This window comes from Protopterus annectens, chromosome 5.part0 (assembly GCF_019279795.1).
Source record: "Protopterus annectens isolate FY-2018-M chromosome 5.part0, PAN1.0, whole genome shotgun sequence".
Taxonomy (NCBI): Eukaryota; Metazoa; Chordata; order Ceratodontiformes; family Protopteridae; genus Protopterus; species Protopterus annectens.
Genome location: NC_056735.1, coordinates 393,158,960 through 393,182,984, shown reverse-complemented (window position 1 = coordinate 393,182,984; position 24,025 = coordinate 393,158,960).

Sequence of the window (24,025 nt, the reverse complement as noted above, 5' to 3'; positions counted from 1 at the left end):
CATTCTTGCCGCCCTTACCATCTGCCCTTTGACAACCGCTCTCTTTTGATGGTAAGGGTGACTACTGGTGAAATGCAAAAAAGCATTAGAATAAGTTGGTTTCCTGTAAATTATATTTTTGTATCTAGAGTTAACTGTGTCTTTAACCAGGTTAATATCCAAAAAGTTAATACTATTGTCCTCTAGACTATAAGTAAATTCAAGAAAGTTAGTCATCTCAGTAATATTAGCAATAAAGGTTGGAACTAATGCTTTAGTCCCCCTCCAAATCAGCAACATGTCATCCTGGTATCTAGTATACCAAGAGACATTTTCCTGAAATAGGCCATTTGCAAATAATAAAGTCTTTTCCCAATGGGCCATAATACAATTGGCGAAACTACCACCACAAGGTGACCCCATTGCGACTCCAGTATTCTGAAGGTGACAATGCCCATCAAAAATCATGAAGTTGTTGGTTAACACAATTTCAAGTAAGATCTCTACTAAATATATAGTTTTCTTATCTACTTGCCTAATTGTCATGAATTCCCTAATCCATTCAAGTCCAAGATCTTGCGGTATTACAGTATATAAGTCTTTCATGTCAATTGTGAGAAAACAAGTATTTTCCTGATATTTCAACTTGCTTATGTTTTCCAAAAAGCTCCACGAGTCCTTACAAATTTGGGACTCTTGTTCATCCAGAGGCTTTAGTATATTATCTATAAATTTGGTGCATCCATAAGTTACAGCGTATTTATGAACATCAGTATGCCATTAACAAAAGAGATACAACAAATGCATTAGCTAGGCACATTATTGAGTTTCCTGACCATAGGTTTAAATTTACTATATTACAGCAAAGGCAAGGAGACATAAGAGGGAGGCCCTGGCAATTACAACTTGAAACAGATGAAATTATGTGGCAAATAAGAACGGCAGCCCACATCCCTCCAGGTCTTAATGAATATGTTTCTATTAAAAGTATATTAAAATTACTAGCTTTATGAAGGTAAATGAAACATTTTATAAAATCTAGGATACAATATAGATATAATGTGTATTGCCTTTATGGAGGTTAATGATATAGTCATTTATTAAGAAGAAAGATTTACTATTTAATTTTCTAATAAGTATAATCAAGGGCATTGGAGTTGTTATCCCTACGTATAGTGTGTTAGTTTTTCAATGCGTATTTGTAGGTAACTTGAACTGAATTTTGTTTTACTATTGATTTTAGCTTTTACATGAAGTTTATTTTTTATAGTAAAATTATAAATTATAAATTAATTACTTATTTGATTTTGGTGCTATGAACACAGTATTATTATTATAGGTTATGGCACACATTGGTTGTTTTTAATGTATATTTTTATTTTTATTTTTATTTTTATTTTCACTTCTGATTTTTATTCTGAAATCAGATTATCCATTATGTAAATTTGTGCGATATTTAAAAAATTTCATAATGCTTAGGACTATTATACTATCTTATAGTTCTATATAGACATTATGGTTTTGTAACAGTGGGTATTCCGGATATGTCATTCTTGTGTTTACATGAACTGGTCTATTGTTAGTATCTCTTTAATGAAAGTAAAAGAGGTAACAGTATAATTGAATAATTGTATAGAAATTTAGTATAAATCATTTGTTAACTTGTTGGTTCGTTGTCTGAAGAAGGGGAGGCACTGACCTCGCCGAAAGCGCTAATAAAATCAGTCTTTTAATATTGTTTGGGTTAAGCTCAGTTTTTTGCCCGCACTTTTTAGAATATGTTGGCTATTGTGCAGATTATGAAAAGCTCACATAGAAACAAGTATAAGTGAGATTTTACTGATCTCATTTTATACTATGATTCTAGGTTTTGCAAAATGCAGAAAAATAGGACTACAGATATAAATTGACTGGTCTAATGTTTTTACTATGATTGTAGGTTTTCCATTATGGCAGAAAACCAAGGCTATGAATGCAGATTGCCTCCTACATTGTAAGTCTACATGCTAACCATGACATTTTCTCTGATAAAGGATCAAAATTAAACACAATACAAGAACTGGGCTCCCACTTTCTACAACATTTAAATATAGTATTAGTGCAACATTTGGCATTTCTGCTTCCCAGCATTTGGCTCCCCAAATCAGTTCTTAGCTTGAATGCCTTCTGTGTGGAGTATGCATGTCCCCCACACATCTGTACAAGTGCTTTCTGGGTAATGTGGTTTCAAACTATATCCCAAAGACATGCTGTAAATGATATGGCATTCTACAAACTGCTCAAAGGTGCACATGCTATAGGAGTGAGTGAGTGAGTGAGTGAGTGAGTGAGTGAGTGAGTGAGTGAGTGAGTGAGTGAGTGAGTGAGTGAGTGAGTGAGTACATTCTGCAATAGACAGATGTCCAGTCTGAGATTAGTTTCTATACCTAGCATCCAATGGATACCTTGATAGGCTACAGCTTCCCCATGACTCTGGACTGGATAATACAGGGAATCACAGGGTGAATAAATGAACCTAATGCAGGTTTCTTAGAATGTAATGTAAGCATCCACAATAAAGTAACACACATGTGCCCACAGGCGCGTGCGCACGCGTGCACACACACACACACACACACACACACACACACACACACACACACACACACACACACACACACACACACACACACACACACACTCTTACAGGTGCATATACAGCACCAACACCAATTCTAAGAGACTTGATCCCCAAATTGTTTCCTTTTAGGTGTGGGTCTGTCTCATCAGTAGCAAAATATTATAAACTGCTCTTCCTTAATACCAGTTCTCTGAACTAAAGCACACCAAAAAGACACCAAAAACATTTACTTGCATGCTATTATGCTAACATGTACAAAACTACACTCACGCTATATTTAATCCAGGGGGATCCCCCCATGAGGCATGATGAGGCTGTACCCTCATAACCCCTTCTTACTTAATACATGCCCTGGTTCACCATCACCAAAGAAGGAAGGGCATGGTGATTGTCAGAATTTTCATCAACTTTTTGATTGCTGTCACAAAACTTGTCATAAACCAGAGCTTTACATGATGCCCTAGTATCAGTGACTCACTCATTAATTCATCTGGCATCAGAAATCAGTATATATTTCATCTTTCTTGGGTCTTTACAGATGCTTCAGCCATTCTTCTCACACAGTTTCTATCCTCCCACGCACTTTTGTTTTGATGCCAGTAGTAATCATGTAGAGAAAAAAACTTCTAATCATTAGGTAATTAGCAATTTAGAGAAGTCGCCATATCATGCCTATGCCAATACATTTAAAGTTATAGCTTTCAAATTTTTACCTATAGCAAATAATATAACTTTGACTAATGAATAAAATTAAAACCAGAGTTACTAACAACGTCATTCAATGACTGTTTTCCAGAGCATAGTATGAAAGTTTGAAATAATCTGACCTCTTCACAAATAGGTAGTTGTGATACATCATCTGCTATTCAAATTTTAGTTAATTTTCTACTGAAAACATGTTGATTTATTTTAAGTAAGTTATTTTTCTTTCTTTGTTTCCAGAGTTATGCCAAATATTCTGGATATAGTTGAACATCATCCAAATATGTGGAAATAGTTTTAATAACGGGGTCATTCCTTGCCTGTGAGTTTTCATTTTAATAATCTGCATACCACAATATCATTGGGAATACCCAGTGTGATACTGGTTTCATAGGCCAAGATAACATATTCAGCTGTAATAGCTGAATTAAATGCTTGGCCTGCTGGATGTAAGTAAACCATTGTTTTGGCTCATGAAATATGTTTGGAAAATGTTTTTTTGCAGACATTACCATCTGTATTAGAAAAAATAACAATAATAAATGGAATGCACATTAAAAGATGAATGGTGCTGGAAAGTCATTTCAAAACTGTAAAGCCATAACTTTTTTATGTTTTCAAAGCACGGAAAAGTGCATTTAACCAGCCATATGAAGAGCATCTGTTTATAACAATTTATAACAGCATTTTACTCTCACATGATATGCCACAATACTAATACATTTCAGTGTAATTTAAGGGGAAATGAAATGTATGCAGCTTTAAGTTTAAAATCAGTACAGCAATCCCTTAAGAAAAGCCACACTATTTTCCAGCTAAGTGGTTGAATTTATTTTTTTCATTTAAAATTGAAAAAAATATTAACTCAAGTCTCAACCATGTGAGTTGTTGAAATTGCTAGTAATTCAGCATGTCTGTAGACATTTTATTTCCTTTATGAACCTTCTTGATCTGTTAGAATGTATCAGTGATAATAAAGGCAGCAGGCATGAATAACACAACCAAAGCCACTACACTATATTTCAATTATACTTCAATTACATTCCTTTTATACTCTAGGGGTATTCTTATAGGACCAGAAGTTCAGGTATGTCACCACAGAATACCGTTACATGATAAAAGTGCCCAGAAACATGTATAACGTCTAAAGAATAGGAGGTGGTATGCTTCAATATATATAATGTGCTTTAATATATATAATGTGCAATACATGGGGCATAATATCATCTAAGCTTGATTTTGATAACCTAGCCTGTAACACAGCACTGCACAAAAAGACATGGTTCCACTGAATATACTTTGCGTGTACCTGAAACATTTTCATTCTGCTTAAAATGAGTAAAAATAACTTCATAGCAACAAGGTTTTTACATACAAACTGCACCTAGACGTTTATTATGGTGAGATTCACCTTAATAATGTTCAAAAGCTATAATTTGTTCCCAAACGTGGCCACAACACTGAAAGATATGAGAACCATGCAAGCATGAGATGCAAACTTTGCATAAGAAAAATGAGCATTGTGTTCCTTAAATAACACCGATTATATATAAAATAAGTTGATACAATAACTTATCCAGTCAATGAGAAATACAAAGGGGAAAGTAAAACTGTAACACAGTACAGTTACAAAATATTTTCGAAGCTAACACAGCCTGTAACACGTTGAAATTTCTCTACGCTGTAGCATTTCCCTACTGCTAGCTGTAGCATTTCCCTACTGCTAGCATCAGCTATTTCCTGCTCTTGCTTTCCATTAGTTCAACCGTTGATACTCGTTGAACCTTGGGGATACGGAACATCATAGAACAAAAGTGTAGCTCGTAGGATTGCCAACCATCCTGGATTTTTCAGAACAGTCTTGTTTTTTCAGTCTTGTCTCCTGTGTCTTGGACAGTGCCTGTCCAGGATGTAAAAAGTTCAAGATTTGAGATATGGCAGAGTATCAACTGGATATTAAATGTTATTATCGTTACCAAGCGTAGTTTACTTGCTGCACTGCTCATTCAAAAGATAAGTTTTTTGTATCCAAAACACATGTTCTTGAAAATGAAGATATGTAGCCATTCTAGGCATCTATCGCAGAAAATTTTTGTGCTGCTCTCGAAAAGGGTTTGACGTACCTGAACAAGTGGTTTAATTTCTCAGAGTCAGAAGACAATATTGCTTTTGCACTAAGTCACTTGTCTCTCAGCAAACCACCAGAATTTAAACATGTAAAGTGTGCTGCCATGGATGTACTGCAGGAAGTTGACTTGGACGCATTGTATGATGAATTTTACATGGCTAAAGAAAGCTTGACATGCATTCTTGCTGATTCATCTCTGTAGTTACCATGTGACAAATGGCAGAAGTTTTCCAGTGCAGCCCATACCACTAAAGCATTTCCAGTTAACTGGTTTAACATTGTGTCATCTTGCATTGCCCAGGAGAGATGCCTTTTCAGAAAGAAGTTTCTCACTGATGAATGCCAAATGGAGTTTGGAACGAAACAGAGCCACTGTTGCTTTAGTGAAAAGCCAAACTGCAGGTTTTGCTGAATTACAGCATGACCTGTAGTGAGTTTTACGAATTTGTTTTGCATGATGACAAGCTGCTGTTATGTACAAGTAGCAGTGAGAAATGTTATTGGAGAAAGCACTTGATGATTTTTGAGTGAAACCATGGGTCTATATCATGAAATGGAATAGGAAGAATGTCGAACGCTCTAATGAGCGAAACTGCTGAAACTCGAGGGTCCGTTATTGAGGTTTTAGTGAAGTGAAGAATGGAATATTTGCCCTTTCCTCACTGTAGTGCGATCTCGGAGTTGGAATATATATTTAGCGGGGGTTGTGGGGGGCACAGCCACCCACAATAAGGACTTGGCATTTTTGCTCATTAGAGTGTTCGACATTCTTCCTATTGGATTTTATAATATAGACCCGTGAAACCATACCAAAGAAATAGACTAAGTCTTACCTAACATTATTGGGCCTAGTATTATTTTTTCACCTGTAGTTCTGTTTGTGGTTCCCTACATGTGTAGTTGTTGTTTTCGTACTTACTGCCATTACTATTTTTTCAGTCTTCACTGTTGCAAACCAGTCACTCTAGTCTCTTGCTGCAATATGCGGAATTGTTTTTGACGTTTGCTGCTTGCACTGTTTTTTGAATTATAAATAATACTATAATACTAGAATACTCAAAATTAAAGTATTAAGTGGTTAATTTTCTCTCTTAAGTTGCTGTTAGGCCACTCTTTCCTGGATCCGTTCATTGGCTGTGGTGGATTTTACTGTAGGCTTATTGTTCGTTGTTTCTAGAATACCTGATATCCAATCCAATAAGCAAAAAAGCATAAATAACTTGATAGAAATACATATTTTACAGCAGTTATGTAACAGTTTTGTACTCTAGAAAATTGTCACAAAACTGCTCTAAAACACACATTTTATAATGCAAAACTACAATTTTTTCCTGGGTGTGATAGGGTCTATATTATGTCAGCAAAATGGAATTACAGCAAATGCCATTTCACCGACACATATAGGTCAAACCTCAAAAAGAGCGAAAGCTCAGGTCAGCAATTTTTTTCCCACGGAAAAAAAATCACTTGGCCTGAGCTGTGACATTGCCCTTTACCACACTGTAGTGCAATCTCAAAGTTGATATATTTAGTTAGGGGGGTGTGGGGGGGTCACAATGTAATGTTTGTAATGTTTCAAGTGTTATGTTGTGTTTTGCTGGTCTACCGATTTTTTCCCAGGGAAAAAAAAAATCAGTGACCTGGGGTTTCACTCTTTTAGGAGTTTGGCGTATATGTGTCAGTGAAAGAGCATTTGCTGTAATGCTGTTTCGCTGACATAATATAGACCTGTGTGATACCCCTGGAGCCCCCCCACAAAAAATTTTTTCCTCGTGCCTTTGGCGCTTGGATATCTATCATCCTGGATTTTTTTCTTTAAAGTGTTGGCAACCCTAGTAGCTAGCTATTCAGGTGCCCTGAGCTATTCGCCAATCTGGCATACTCCTCAACTTTAGTTAAAGAGCAAAATAACAAAAAAAATAGAAGAAGGAAGAAAATACAGTCTTCTTGTAGCTAAGGACCAAAAAAAAGTCCTTCTTCTTTAAACTGTAATAAACCTCTTGCTACAAATGTGTAACATATGGCTTACTATAGGTCAGTACCACACACAGAACACTCAGCCTTTATCCCTGATTGAGAATACAGCCAAGTACTTGCATTAATTTCTGAATACCAGTATTATAATATATATATATATTTATATATATATATATATATATATATATATATATATATATATATATGGGTCCCCTTCAAAACATCTAAATCCCACAACAGCTAATTTCATAACACTGAGACCAGAACATCTAAAACCCAAAACATCTAAAACCCATAACATTGAATTTCATAAAATCTAACAGTACAAATCACATGAAAATAACACCCCCTCCACATATAATGACATATAATGACACCAAACTACGAAATACACTTTTTACTATGTTTCTGCAGGGGAGCTTGATACAGTAGGTTTAGGAAATTAACTTTTTTCCACTGCAGTGCGATCTTAGAGTTGGTAGATTTAATTTACAGGGGGTGGGGGGGCAGAGCCCCCCACATGGGGGGTGCAGGAAAAAGTATGTTTGGTAGTTTGGTGTCGTTATATGTGGAAGGGATGTTATTTTCTTGTGATTTGTAGTGTTAGATGTTACGAAATTCGACGTTATGGGTTTTAGATGTTTTGGGTTTTAGATGCTCTGGTCTCAATGTTATGAAATTAGATGTTATGGGTTTTAGATGTTTCAAAGTAGACCCATACATACAGATATATATATATATATATATATATATATATATATATATATATATATATATATATATATATATATATACACACACACACACACACACACACACCCACACACACACACACACACACACACACACACACACACACTCACACACACACACACACACACACACGTATTCCACACAGAGAGCTGCTGAAGCACTTCAGACTTGATTACAAATGTAGTATCAGCATTCAGAAACTGAATGCCAGTATGGACAATTGCACCCTTTCATACCTTGTGCACAGAGCAGCTGCCTCTTTGTCCCACATTAACTACCCCTCTGTGACAAAGGTAAAGAGGGAACTAGCATAAACTTTTTCAGCATTCATTTCTTTGTCATAACAGTCAATACCCATTTTAAAATGGAGCTCTTCCCTGTGTTATTAAACTTGTTCTCTACCACATGCGTCTCCAGCCTAATAAGTATATTTAGAAATATGCACAAGCTACAAGAAGCTCTAATTTATTTGAAAGCTCAGCACACTGCAAATAATTATGATAAAACTGCTGAGCATAACTCCATGTGTTCTCCAAATGGATTTCAAGAAATTCATCTCTCAAGCTTTGGTCTCAAGGTTAGTTTCTTAAAATCTATCTGTTGAATATATAGATTCTTAGAAGGTAACTAGGCTAACAGCCCTAGAGGCTTTCCAAGCCTAGCTATATTTATCCCTTGTTGCCCTAATTGTTGGTGATTAGGTGAATGAAGTTTGCAGAGGCAAGGATCTATGGTAGTTAATTATGACTTCCTTTGTCCAGTAAGGACATGAGCGCCACCCCTGGACTGAATTTGCAGTCACCTATCCATTGATCTAGGTTGCACTTGAAGAGGGTCAAGTGAATTGAAGCTTGTTCCAGAGAACTAGCAGTCTCTGGGAGATGTATCTATCTCTGCAGCATGACCTGTTCATGTCACAGGCTAGGTTAAGATCCCCGGAGCAAGTGACCCTTGGGCAGTTAGATTTATGAATGTGTAGCATTTCCATCAGGGCTGGGTCAGAGACTGCCCTGTAAGCCAGACACAGCTCACCCCTTAGCAACCTGTAGGAGACAGAATACAGTGATAGAACTTTCAGTCTTTCCATGTAAGACTTATTTTGTGTACCCTGTAATTTCTTGTTAAGAAACCTCTGTGGTCTCTCCAATTGTTCCAGGTGTCTGGTGAGGTACATGCAAAACAGAGCACTGTATTCAGTTATTAGTCTGATGAGGGCCAAGTGTAATGGAATTATAACATCCTTAGATCTAGATGTGATGCCTTTACTTATAAGATGTGCCACATAGAAGGATTTCCTTACTACTGTGGATACATGGTGGTCAAAGTTCATGTTGCTATCAGCTTGAGTACCCAGATCATGTACCACTGGGTCTACACTTAGGGAAGTGCAAACCAATGTAACTTGTAATATCTGTTCAGTTTGTGACTGGGATTAGAACCACTGACACTACATATATGTTGAAGGGAGGTCCAAAGACAACAGCATTATTTGTAGCTCCATTATAAACTTCATTTTAATGTTCTCTACTGCATTATGTTTCACTGTTCTAGCTAGGCACATCACACAATCCTCTATATGAAACAGGCTTTTTGAATACTTATGCAGCACATCACACTTCATGTGCTCAAATTCTGCCTTGCAGACTGTCATTAGCTGTGTACTCTGGTAGTACATGATGATCTCCCAATAGCCTCACATGCACTCTATAGTGCATGCACAGATCAGAGCAGCTTCACTTAACTAAGATTTCTGCAAGCCTAAATGAATACCAAATTAGCTTTCACACTGTTTCCAAGAAACATTCAATTAACTGTTTTTAAGGCATTCATTGCTTTCAGCCATAATTATGGCATAACACCATTTCATATCTGTATAACAAGCAGTTACTTTAAACTATTTGTGACTAAATGTGAGATGTGTTTACAAAAGTAAGTGCTTCAAATGCAGTACGGTATTTTGTCTTTGACTAGGTGGAGATAAACATTTAATTGCTTCCTATTCCATCAGTATATTGTGAATTTCATCGCCTCCTCAAAAATTATGCATAAGAAAATTACAGTGTAAAACTCATGCTACTGTCACAGGAGTAAAGAAGACGGCAGGGGTGTCTGGTCTACTGTATCGCTTTGCAGCAAAATGATAATACAGTTTGTGGGATTGCAGTGTACAAAAATCACTAGTTTTAATTCTGATGCACAGGAAGCCAAAAAAAAAAAAAAAAGATAAAAGTGTTTATCTGAAACATTAAGAATTTAGTAAGAACATGTTTTATTTTACTCCTGCTGGTGGTCAGATGTGTCTGTTGTTTTGTCATTTCACTTTAGTTTAACTGCATTACAACACTGCATTTGTGTTTGACACCTGCACACTATGTCAGTCATTATCATTAAGCCTGGTAGTAGAAAATTAGCCTGTAATTAAAGATATTTAAGAAAATTACACAAATATATTAAAACAGAATAACAATTTTGCAATATTTAAGAAAATTTTCCACCTATAGTAAAGAATTATAACTCAGTTTTACAGTTTTTAAAAATGTATACATTTATATTAAAACATTATAGCACAATTGTCCAACATTTGTGTATCAGATTTTGAGTCTGATCTTATAATCTTCTTATAACCTGAATGTTATAACAAAACATTTGCCTTCAGTGTGATACTTCTGAATTTAACTAACAGTAGGCCTTCCTCCTTCAAACTAAGAGTAAGTAATGGCTATTAGATGTTGAGATTCCTTGTTCTTATGTGTCCTTCCATGACAAGTAACAAAGCTAATCCAACAGATACTGATACATTTGGACAAAGGAGAAGTGCTTTACAGATCCTATCCAAAAAATGAATCCATCTCGGTCATTTTGAAAGTACCTTTTCAGGAATAAAACAAATTATTAATACCTAACAACAATACAAACATTTTGTTGATAAAGCTATGACAAAAATGTTGAAAACTATCAATCGTGAGCCTGAATTCTTCCAAATACAACAAGTACATATTGCTATGTAGTTTGTTGAGATACCCTGCATCAATGCTAATATGTCATTATTGTTTTCACTCTCTGTGCAACAGTATGTGAAAGTTTCATTTTCAGCCCAAAATACCCTGTATAGTAAAAAAGACTAAATAGTGGCACCAATGATTGTAAAACACTGAAAGGTCAAAATATAAGGTGACATCAGGTATGTTTCTTGATCACCAGACTTAATTATTAACACTTGGGAGGTGCTGGTGTCTTTGGGTTTCACTCAGCAAAAAAGACCAATTAACAAATTATCTGTTACAATAACACAACCTACAGAAACTGCAGCTTTAAATAAATGGAGATAAGTCAGGTAGAGGAACAACACAGCTAATAGTTATACAGTTAGACAAATACAATCTACAGGAACACATCTCACAGATGTAATGGGGTGCTCAGAGTGAAAGCAATCCAGTCACAGGAGTAGTCCACCCAGTGTAACAAAGAGAGCTTACTATTCCCCCCAGTGCAAAGGTAAACTCTTCTAAAATAAATGTACAGCAGAATGCTTAAAAACACATAGACAGGAATAATGTAACTATTAATGTATCTACTTACTGGGAAAGTCCGGTTGGGATTCAAGACCCCGTTTCAGCAGAGGAACAGGGAGAAAAGCTCCACATAAAAGACTTGAACAGTAAAGTATAAAAATAAAAAAATGTAACAATATATGACAAGCACACTTGTTTGACATAAAGCTGTACATTCATGGTCTAACAATCAATGTAGTACAAGAGTTGTACAACATAGTAAAAGCAAATACACACACACACACACACACACACACATATATATATATATATATATATATATATATATATATATATATATATATATATAATAAAGTAAATATAGATGAAGCAGCAGTTATAAATAAAAACTGGTATTACTTTGAAATCTGATTTTAAGCAAGAAGTAAAAATGTCAATATGAGAGATATGGAACTGTAAGGCTGAAAATATCTGTGAGGACAGAGAACACTTGTGTCATGATGATAAAGTGGGAACACAGAGATAGAGAAAATGAAAAGCACAGATGTAATGTAGTACTATGGTATAGCAACAAATTTATAGGTAGGAAGGTAGAGAGAGAGGGAAAGGAAAATATATAAGGGAGAGCGTTGGTGAAATATTCCGTAGACGATTACAATAATGAAGGGTTATACCATCAGTAGCTGAGGACGAGTGATATGAGTTGCAGTTGTTTTACTACATTTAACCAGGAGATGAGCAAAGGAAGAGCCATGAGTTTACTATATGAGACGTTGGCTGTGTTTTGAAGGCATTACAGCAATGAAATGAAAAATTCCCTACATTATAAATCAACCATGTCAGTAAAGAGCAGGTACATGTATGCACTAATCAAGTAGTACCTGCATGGCCTGAAAAGCACACTATTAGTGAAGGCAAACATGAGAGTTAAGTATATACCCCAGCAACAATGTATAAATGGTACACGTGCACATACAAGTGACATGGGCAAAAATATGCAAATGAACACATCATTGTACATACAGCAAAGGAAACACCTGGAAAATAACATGGCCATACAACAGATAAAAAATAAAGAAATGTAGTATGCTCACCGAGAATATGTTGTGCTCCGTAAGTAGACCAAAAAGTCATCACACTGTTTCTAGCTGCATGTGTGACTTTATCTGCAAAACAATAAAGCACAAAGCAAAATCAGCACAGTACATCAGCTCCAGAACACAAAATAATGGGGCCCTTACTGTACTCAGCTGACTCTGGTTCCAGTAAGGACCTGGATGCTGGAGATACTGGCAACCTACAGGCACAATCAGAAAGGCAAACCAGACAGAGCAGGTACTCCAGCCAAACATCAGAGGTGTGCAGAAGAGTGCATCCATACAGGGCTCATCATAGGCAATATCTTACCATGACAGGAAGACCACTGGTGTGTAATTAATGCACCACTGGTACGTGCAGAATATTGATCAGACAATGGCATGATTCCTCTCCACAGCACATGTGTCTGGCCCAGCTACCAGCTGTAACTCAGTACAGCAGCTCTTTGGGCACTTGATCCATTACCACCTTCACTATCAGTATGTCTGGATGGGCAGGATTCTTGCTTTGTGGCATGATAGGAAAAGATCACATACATCACTACTACATGTGATTGTAGAAGATCTAGCATGGCTATCTGTAGCAGCCAGGCCTCTGAGGATGACAAATGGGATGCCCTCTTTTTGCACAAGCATTTGTTTTGCCAGAGTATCCATAGGCAGTGATGAAACAGATGTAGGCTGTCTGTGACTTGTGTATCTCTACTGCTGCCACACATCAGGGCATTATGCATCATATACAGGCAATCACAGCATCTGTGGCTGCAATGGCCCATGCCCAGTGGGAAGCTAGTCAGGTGTGTGACACTGCTGTCAGCATTGTTGGTAGTCAGATAGCATCCATACCACCATCTTACATTGCATATGATACTTGTGGATAATCTGCTACCCATGCCTGGTCATGTGTTGCTGTTTCCCACTACGATTATTGATTGCCAGAGTAACAACTGGCATACCCACCATATTTAGTGTGTGTGTGTGTGTGTGTGTGTGTGTGTGTGTGTGTGTGTGTGTGTGTGTGTGTGTGTGTGTGTGTGTGTGTGTGTGTGTATATCACTTGGTATGTCATGTGCAATATGTATGTTCTTAGGCAATAGTTTATGCTGTCAGTTCTGTACAGATTATGATATTCTGGGCATCTGGCCCTTGCTGAAGGTAATGTCTTGCCTGATATAGACTTCATGTAGCATACACAATGAACAACTTGCACTGTGTTTCTCATTGATCATGGCAGATAAATATGTTTATACATCATTTTGCTGTTTGCACAGTGGTCTTGATCCTCTCTGGTGGCACTAGTTTGGCACATACTGCAGAGACATCTGCCACATGCTACTCTGCAGATGCTGCTTAAGTGTCACAGTATGGATGTGCTGTGACTATCATGTGGCATATACCAATTTTAGTGCTTACTCAGCATTCTCTTGTTCTTCATCATGTACAACACCATAATTAATCTCTTTCTGGATCATGTACTGTCCAGCTGCCAACCTTTACCCCAGCTACATATTTTACAGCAGCGTACAAGTCAAGAACATATATGAACATCTTCCTGGGAGTACTAGGTCACACTCTCAGAGGTACCCAGGCACCTGAGCTACCATTTCAGGATGCCTCACACATACTTCACAACTGCACAGCTTTGGTAATAAATCCAAATATACCCCTCCTCAGCAAACACTGGGAATATTGAATAGGCAATAGGGTAGTAGTAGATTTGGTACATTATCTGCACAATAAAGAATGAATTTGTTATTGTGGGCATGTTCTCTATTTCCTCTTCCCTCATAAAATATTTCATTCTTAATAACAGTTTGTTACATGGTACACATTCCTAGCTAAATAGTAGCTTTGTGATACACACTACTGAGTGATTATATGATACAGGTTACTCACCATAGAGTTGGTGATGATGCCATCTGCACTCCATACAGCCTGGCAGATGATGGATTGAAACTCCTTCCAGTTTACGTATGCCATCCTTACACTGCCTGGTTATTCAAGTATGACTGTAACACTGTAAACAGCTCTACTGGCATATCTGCTGCCCTGTTGAATGCTTGCATAAAGTTCTGTATTTCCATGAAGTATTATGGAATGAGTTGTGTTCTCCCACATGTTGCAACACACACATGAGGACTGCATCTACCAGCCTCGGTGCAAAAGATTGAAGTATGTCTCATGTGATAGCGGCAGACTGTTGCAATGTCCCTGTAACTAGGATGTGAAGTGAAGTCCCAACCTTGCTGATCAGCCAGATGACTCAGTCTTGCATGCAGGTTAGTGTGGAGATAACATAACACATATATGACTGATGGTGTCTAGCATTAACCTCTCAAAACTATTTCAGTGAAGGAGATCTTGATGAGTAAGTGCAGAGTTATTCTTTCTGTTTAATACCCATTCATGAGGCTTGCCGGGGCCTGCAGCAGCTACACCCACTGTATGCCTTTTGTCCACAAATGCCACAGTATTATATACCATTTAAGCAGCTTCATCAGCATCTGGCTTCTATCTCCTGTGCACGTTGGAGATTTATAAAGTGCACTGCCTTTTTGCACAGTAATCAGTGTACACATTTATACTGTTCACGCATCTTGTACAGCTTTCTGAGATCCCAATGCATATGCCTTCAGTATTTGTTACAATACTGCCTTCTCTCAATCAGCTACAGCTCCCTTTCAAAGTTCAAGACATGATAATGCAACTCTCAATATATTGAAAAATAAATTGTAATTCATCAGCATGACAATGAAGTTTGAAGCTTATTGTAATATTTTTTCAAGCATTTTTGTAGGGAGTTTGTGCCCCCCCCACACACACACACACACACACACATGCCATTGCTCCTTACATATTCTACCTCTGAGGTCATTATACTTCAGAGTATGTAAAATACTGCAAGACACTGTAGTCTTGGAATTAGTGAATACTCCACTGTTCACTCTTGTTTTTTTTTTTCCGCAGTTCTGAGCATCACAGTTACTCTCTTTAAACATTGTTCAGGCACCTCTCTATTGCTTTTACATACATTGTGCAAAAATCCAAGTAAGATTTATAAATCACTTTGCTTATAAACTATATAGCCAAATATGCACTAAACAATAGCAGTTTGTGTGAATTTATGAATGTCACCCACATTCTATAAAATGTCTGGAATATCCGTCTGCTTCTCTCTCCATATACTGATTGCCCTAGTCCTGATCATTTTGCTTTATACAGTTTAGAAGTTAACCTATGTAATGGATATGTCTACTGAAGCTATTACAATAAACAAATGCTTTTGAAGTGCAGTTGTAGTATTTACTATATGCAAATATTAACTGATGGACTATTCCAAGTAATGTCAACACATTTACTTGTATTAAAATTTCTGTGTAAAAATGTACCTATAGAAAGAGAGGGAGAAAAAATACTATATTTCATTGCTAAGAGAAGTCTTAAATCTTCTTTTCTCTTACAGTAAAACTGTTAGAAAATGAGACCACTATTCCCAGAATCACATTTGAAAACAAAATGCACAAATGCTCATAAATGAAATAAGCAAGCTTTAAGTTGAAGGTAGAATGACTATTAACAAAGAGTACTTAACATTTTGGCAGATTTTCTTTCATACTTTTTACATATTATGTTTTATAGTATCACTTAATGCGACTCTTTAATAATGTATCTACAAGGCACTGACATACCTTATAAAAATGTGCTAACATCAGAAATAGTAAGTACTCTATTAAAACGTCTAGCTGAAATATTTTTCAGCTTCAAAAAGGCAATCAGTCTTTTACAAACAATTTTATACCAAGCACTCAGGAATTTAGCATATGGCAAGCAGGCAACCACTTTAGGTGGAAGTTAACCATCAGAATCTTAGGCATTTTTGTGTTTAGTTTCAAAAAGTGTTTTAATAAAATTATGAGTTGTACTTGCTCTGTCAATGTAACAACAAAAAGGTGTTTATGATTTTTTTCCAGACCTCCCTTAACATTGACCCCTCCCCTAAACACACAAATCCTGACTAATTCATTCCCCTGCTATCTGGTCTTAGCATCCCATATGAACTAATAAGAGACATAGCTCTTGACGATCCCTGATTTTGTTGAATGTTCCTGATTTTTGTCTAATATTTGGGGTTTGTTCCTTAATATAATATGTGATTTTCTGGCAAATCACTTAAGACTGCAATCACTGTATAATGATGCACCTCTGAGCTTCAGAAGTCATATCCTTCAGAAAAATGCATCCTAATTCAAAATAACACTCTAATATAATTTCAAGTAGATAAATGTAATAGTTAAAATCTGTCTCTCATTTTTGGTCTTTGCCTCCCACTGTTTTTGTCTTTGTCACTGATTCTTGTGCTGAGGTTGATAAGGATGGTAGAAGGATACTCCTTTTAGAGAGGAATGTCTTGTGGTCTCAACACTTTATTGTCCGAGCTGGCACCAAAAGTCAGGTGTAAGTGATCTGTCATCCATAGAAGGCTTGCGTTTTCTCTAGAAAGTCATTCTCCACTTTGGCAGATGATATGTGCAACTGCTATATGCTTACTTACCTTTTCCATGTGCATGTGAGTGCTCACAAAGACAGAAAGACATACATACAACCCACACGCACGCACACACACACACACACACACACACACACACACACACACACACACATACACACACGCACATGGATACATGCACACACACACACACACACACACACACACACACACACACACACACACACACACACACACACACACACACACACACACACATACATACATACACATTCATATGCACACATATGCAAACAGACACATGCACACACACACACACACACACACACACACACACACACACACACACACAGATATACATACAACCGCACACACACACAGCCACCACACACACTTGAAGGCTACTACAAGAATGCAGCTTGGTGGTGCCGAGCACATGACACCAGCCAATGTAATGCATACTGTATATCCAACTCTTCAACAGATGTTAGCATCACAGCAGATGGGACCATGATACTCATTCCTGGATGAATGAGCAGATATCAGCCCCTCAGTTTCATTGTTTCTGGTTAGCTCTTCCAAAGACTGATCCTGCATCGTTTTGGCTGTATTCAGGATTTATCCTTCTAAACTTCATAATCAGCTAATGTAACATCAAGCTAGTTAATGTGACTCTAAAACATGAATAGCAAAACCTAAGCTATACCTGTTTTAACCATCCCATTCATCCTTTTTCTGATAATCGAGGTCATGGGGTCCCTGGGTCCTGTCATGCCAGCCAGTGAGGACAAGGTTTTGAAGCACGTGTGACAGTCTGCTGGTCTGCATTTATAGTTTGGAAGCTTGCCAACCAACCTACTACATGTTTTTGGGAGGAAACTCAAGCATCCAGAGTAAATCCACGCAGACAAAGGCAACTCGACATAGAAGTACCCAACCTGAGCATCAAACTGGAGAGCCTCTTTTTGTGCTATAGCAGTACTACTCACTGTACCACTGTGCTGCCCTATCTAACTGTCCTATAAAGTTAGAAAGGATGAAATAAAAATACTGAATAATGTAACCACTTAGAGATCAGGGAACTCCATTTCAGATTTAAATGCAAATAAATAGGCATAAGAAGATGAAACAGAGGTAACCATGTTGATTACATATCTCTGACTCAAACTGTTAAAAAATAAAAACACAGTGAGTGACATACAACTATGCAAGATCTAAAACAATGTTAGTTTTAGGTCTGTCATAAATAAAATATTGTACTATCTGAAAAACATCTGTATGGGATATATTTGTAATGTGATTATAGCCATCATACTGGATTGATTTTGTTTTTTTTTTTTTTTTTTTACAAATACCCATGGTCTTGGGTTTAATTTTCATCTCCAGTCACAGTTTTGTGACATCTGTATGTCATCTCCATGTCTATGTAAGTTAATGCCAGGTACTCTGCTTCCCCAAAGTATAATTATTGATGCAGTAAATTATATGTATATATGTGTTACCGTCAGTACATCGAACGGCCACAACATCGAAATCCATCCGTAACTCCGAAATTACCAATAAAACAAACACACGGAAAGCCCCCCACACCCCCCTTATTTAATATTCCAACACTGAGAATGCAATACCGTGGAAGAATGGGGCAAAGTTCACAAGGATGGCCAAATGGTTCCTTACCTTGTGGTGATCGCCGGCTCTCCGGGTGACAATGTTCTGAGGTGTCGATGCAGTGGATTTTGATGTTGTGGCCATTCAATGTACTGATGGTAACCCGTGTGTGTGTGTGTGTGTGTGTGTGTGTGTGTGTGTGTGTGTGTGTGTGTGTGTGTGTGTGTGTGTGTGTGTGTGTGTGTGTGTGTGTGTGTGTGTATAATATATATATATATATATATATATATATATATATATATATATATATATATATTACAAGAACGAAAGTTCACTACTTCGAACTTGTAATAGGAAGCCTCACTTCTGTGAAAGTTCACTTTAGCAAAAGTGAACTTTTGCGTAAGTGCACTTCACCGAAAACACCGCAGCACAATGGAGGACATAACTATGTCAAAGTAAAGCTATCCCCTTACCCTAACCCATGCCCTAACTCTAAGGTTCGTGACTATCGCACCATAGTGGAAGACATTGCTATGTCCTTCACTGCGCTAGAAGTCGTCACGCATTTTAGGTTAGGCACGGTCATGCTAAGGGGATAGCCCATAGGGCTATCCCCTTACTATGACCCATGCCCTAACCCTAAGGTCCGTGAGTACTGCATGGAAGTTCAGTACAACACCCGCTCGTTGTACTGAACTTCACGTAAGTGCACTTTCGATTAAGTGCACTTTTGCTGCAGTGAGCATTCCATGCACTATTTCAAATTAGTGAAAATTCGATCTAGTGTATGGAACCCATATATATATATATATATATATATATATATATATATATATATATATATATATATATATATATATATAGATACATAGACCTTGTAGTGAGGTGCAATAGATTTCCATCCATAGTTAGCAAAAATATCTCTCACCCTTACACTGATTTGTTACAGTTTTTTAATGCTTTACTTTTGTTTTGCATGATTTGCAATTGTAATATCAGTTACAGCAGTGGCAACTGTTCGAGCATTTTCTTTGGTGAAATTATTTCCTAGCTGAAACTGTAAAGACAGAACTTCCATTGGCATACTGAAGCTTATTTTTCTGAAACTCCACCCCCAACATGACGTCATGTTAGTTTAAGAAGTGCTAGAGCAGAGGTGGAAATATGGAAGAATGTCAGGCTTTTTTTCAGATATTTTCCCTTAATTCTTCTTAGGCCTCAACTGGATAAATACAATGTAAATGCATTCACATTTAGTTCTATAATCAAATCATTATTGCACTGGGTGTTTTACTATTTTACACCGCACACGTTTTTGAGGAATTGAAGTTAAGTTTGTGCAATGGGGAAATAAACGTTGTATAGGTTCATAGATTTATAGGTAAGTACTAGGTTAGCTGTCCTTGCAGGCCATTTTAAGCCTAGCAAGTTTCCCTTTTTGTGCTCCAGTTAACCTGTCCTATTTGGTTAGATACTAGCCTTCCCCACCCATGGTCAATAATCATACCTCTCAACCTCCAGATGAGAGAATCAGGGACAAAGGACCTTAAAATCAGAGACAATCAGGGACACCTAATTAACATAATATATGCTTATCCAAATAAGCACATTAACACCATACCTACACGTTCAATTACAATGAATATGCTTTACAAGAAATCTGGACAAAGTATAAAACAATGAGGGGGACAAAGGCCCAAACAATTTGGACAGATTTTAAATATGGCTCCTATAAACTTAGAAACATGCCACAATAATAGGATATATGGTAGAATTGTTTTCTGAAAAATAAGGAAAAATGGTGACTTTGGTCCTCTCAGCCTGCAATCCATTTGGCAGAAAAATGCAAACAAAATGCAAACTTATAGAACACTACAGTTGATTGTTGAATTCAGCAGGATAAATCCAAAGAAAGCAACCACAAGACAAGTACTGATGAGCGATGGCAAACCTCAGACCTCTGTATGTCCAAACAGTGCTCCCAGTGCGACACTGATTGCCACATAGCTCAAGATTACCTGTTGCCTCCAAAAGCCCTCATTTAAAAATAGTCTCCTCAAGTTTCAAACAGTGCTGGAAGAGGGGTTCTTTTTTAAACTTCTCGTTTTCCTCTGGGCCCTCCATTCTGTTACTTCCTGGTCTTCCCTGGCCTTGCTCTTCAAAATGAATGACTCAGCTAACTGCAGGCTCCATTCCTGCTGCTTATATGTGAATGAGCGGATGCTACGGACCTAATTGGCCAAAAACACATCCTGCCCATGTTTCCACATGTAAGCAACAGGAAACAAAATGGAAATAAAGCAGCATACAAATGAGATGCAGCAAGGAGATGTTCTGATTGGCTAAGACATTTGCAGCCAGAACAGAGATCACTTTACCAAAAACCTCGGGGGACAAAGCATCTAAATTGGGCATTCAGGGGATTACGTTTATTTAAGCTTAAAAACAAGTCTTTCCTTGGAATTTGGGATGACTGAGAGCTGTGTCAATAATTATAGATTACCCATAATGAGACTAACTGGGATCATATCAGTTAATTTGAGGGTACCCACGCATGGGATAAAGCATTTAGGAGCTGCCTATGTCAATTAGTAGTACAGGGGGCAGTCCTGGGTAAGTTTTCTGTTTCCCATCCATAGATCTAAATTGCACTTGAATATGGACAGAGATGAACTTTGTTTTATGTGGATGGAGGTCTGTTCTAGAGCAGCACTATCCTCTGTGAGTTATATCTGTTCCTCCAAACCATTTTGTTCATGTTGCAGAACAGGCTTAGATTCATACAGTAGACTGAGTATTTCTGATATCATTTGACTTACTGATGTGCAGTAAACATGTCAGTATTAAGTCAGAGGATGCCTTTTATGTGAGACACAAGTCATCTCTCAGCAGTCTGTAGGATTTATTTTATTTTATTTATATTTGTTTACTGGGGTAGTGCACTGATCAGTATTGACCAATATCAGGCTCAGGCCATGTGAAATACAAAACATTTCACAAATAAAAAATACAGAAATGTTCAGAAATATGAGCAATAACAGAGTAGTTCAGACTAATTACATAAGAAAAAATGTGTGTGTGTATATATATATATATATATATATATATATATATATATATATATATATACACTCAAGTGAACAAGCACAGTGCAATGTAAAATCAAGCAGAGTGTAATGTACAATATTTATTTATTTATTTGTTTGTTTGTTTGTCTTTCTTTACCAGGAACGTCCAACTGGGTAATACCCATTTTCAGTGGAGGCCGGGGAGGAAAGCTCCATTTGCTTACATTGCTTTTTACTAAGTTCCAGTCAAACATAGAGCAATTACATTTCTATTTACAATTATACACAAACAGTAGTTACATTAATAGGATTATAGGAGGTTACTAGGCTAATGGCCCTGGGGCCCTTACAAGCCTAGCCAAGTGTTTAACCCCAAAAAAGAAACTCAGTCAGTACCTACCACCCCTGTCAATGAGGGACACAGGTGGAACCCCTGGGACAAATTTGTGGTTCCCATCCACTCATCAAGGTTGTGCTTGAAGAGGGTCAGCAAGGTACTCTGTTTGACATGTATACAAAGTCTATTCCAGAGATGGGGCAGCACATGGGAGACAAATCTGTCTCTCCGGCAGGCTTTGTTGATGTTGCATATTAGATTTAGGCTTTTCAAGTGAGCAATTTGCAAGGAGTTAGACTTACGGATATGGAGCATCTCTAGTAGGGCAGGGTCCGATATTGCCTTGTAAGCAAGACACAGATCACCTCTGAGCAATCTGTACGATACCAGGTAGAGTGATAGTGATTTGAGCCTGTCTGCATAGGACAGGTGTTAGAGGCCATGGATTCTCTTTGTGAGGTATTTCTCTGGCCTTTCCATTTGGTGCAGGTGTTTGGAGAGGTACATACCAAATGGGGCAGTATACTCAATTATTGGCCTAAAGAGGGAGGAGTATAGAGAGGTAATAACCCCCTTTTTTCTTGGATGCAATCCCTTTACTTATGAGATAAACCAGGTAAAAGGCTTTTCTGACCACTGCCACTACATGATTGTCGAATGTGAGATTGTTATCAACCTGAGTAAGCAGCTCTCTCACCACAGGTTGTGTGCTTAGGGGTTTGCCGTTCATGTGGTGATCAGTAGGGGCTGTGATGTGCTGAATGGTATGATAATATATTTTTTTGTGTTTAACTTAAAGCCCTGACTTTGGCACCAGTCATTTGTTGTTGTGAAACACTCTTGCAGTATGTTAACATCATTTGGGGAGTCAACGACAGCACCCAACTTACAGTCATCTGCAAACTTGGTCAGCCACAGGCCTTATATACATTCTAAGATTTTACAAAGGTGGAAATTACTAAAGAGAAAGCACACAAGCAACTTAATAGATTGTACAGGAAGCAGGTATGTACAAAAATTGTTTTGCCATTTCAGTAAGAGGTTGAGAATATTATGTTTAAGGAGAGTATTTGTGAGTATCGTACAGTGAACACAAAGCTTTAATTTTGTGATAAGCATGTACAGGATATACAGGTGCAGGACCAGGATTGGTTGAGATGTTTAAACAGTGTTTTAAAACTACTGAGTTTGTCAGAGAGTTTTATTTGTGTGGGGATACTATTCCAGAGTTTAGCAACATATTGGGAATACAGCAAGTCTCCTGCAACATTACTTGACTTATTTGTAAGTAATAAGAATATGTTACTAGAAGGGAGGTTCCCTTGCTGGACAGTAATAAGTTTTGTAATGCAGTGCATTTTTCTGGATGATAAATTAGTTTGTGTGCTGTAGTTAGTTATGATTATGTTAGACAGTTGTGCAGTTCAAGACAGCTTAATTGCTTTAAGCTAAGACAATGGTGGGTCCTGTGAGGGAGATTGGTGGCAAATTTAGCTATTTTATTGTAGGAGGCAAGTTTCTTTCTTTGAGTATTGGTTAAGTTTATTAGGATATGAGCAGTGTATAAGAGAGTTGACAGCAAGAAGGTGATGACTAGAGTTTTTTCTTTTTTTTGCAGTATCTGTAAGGAATCCATTGATCCTATAAAGGAAACCTAGTTTCTGGTGTGCAGATTTAATGCTGTGCAGTATATGCTGGTCATATTTGAGATTATCATCTAACTATATAATTAAA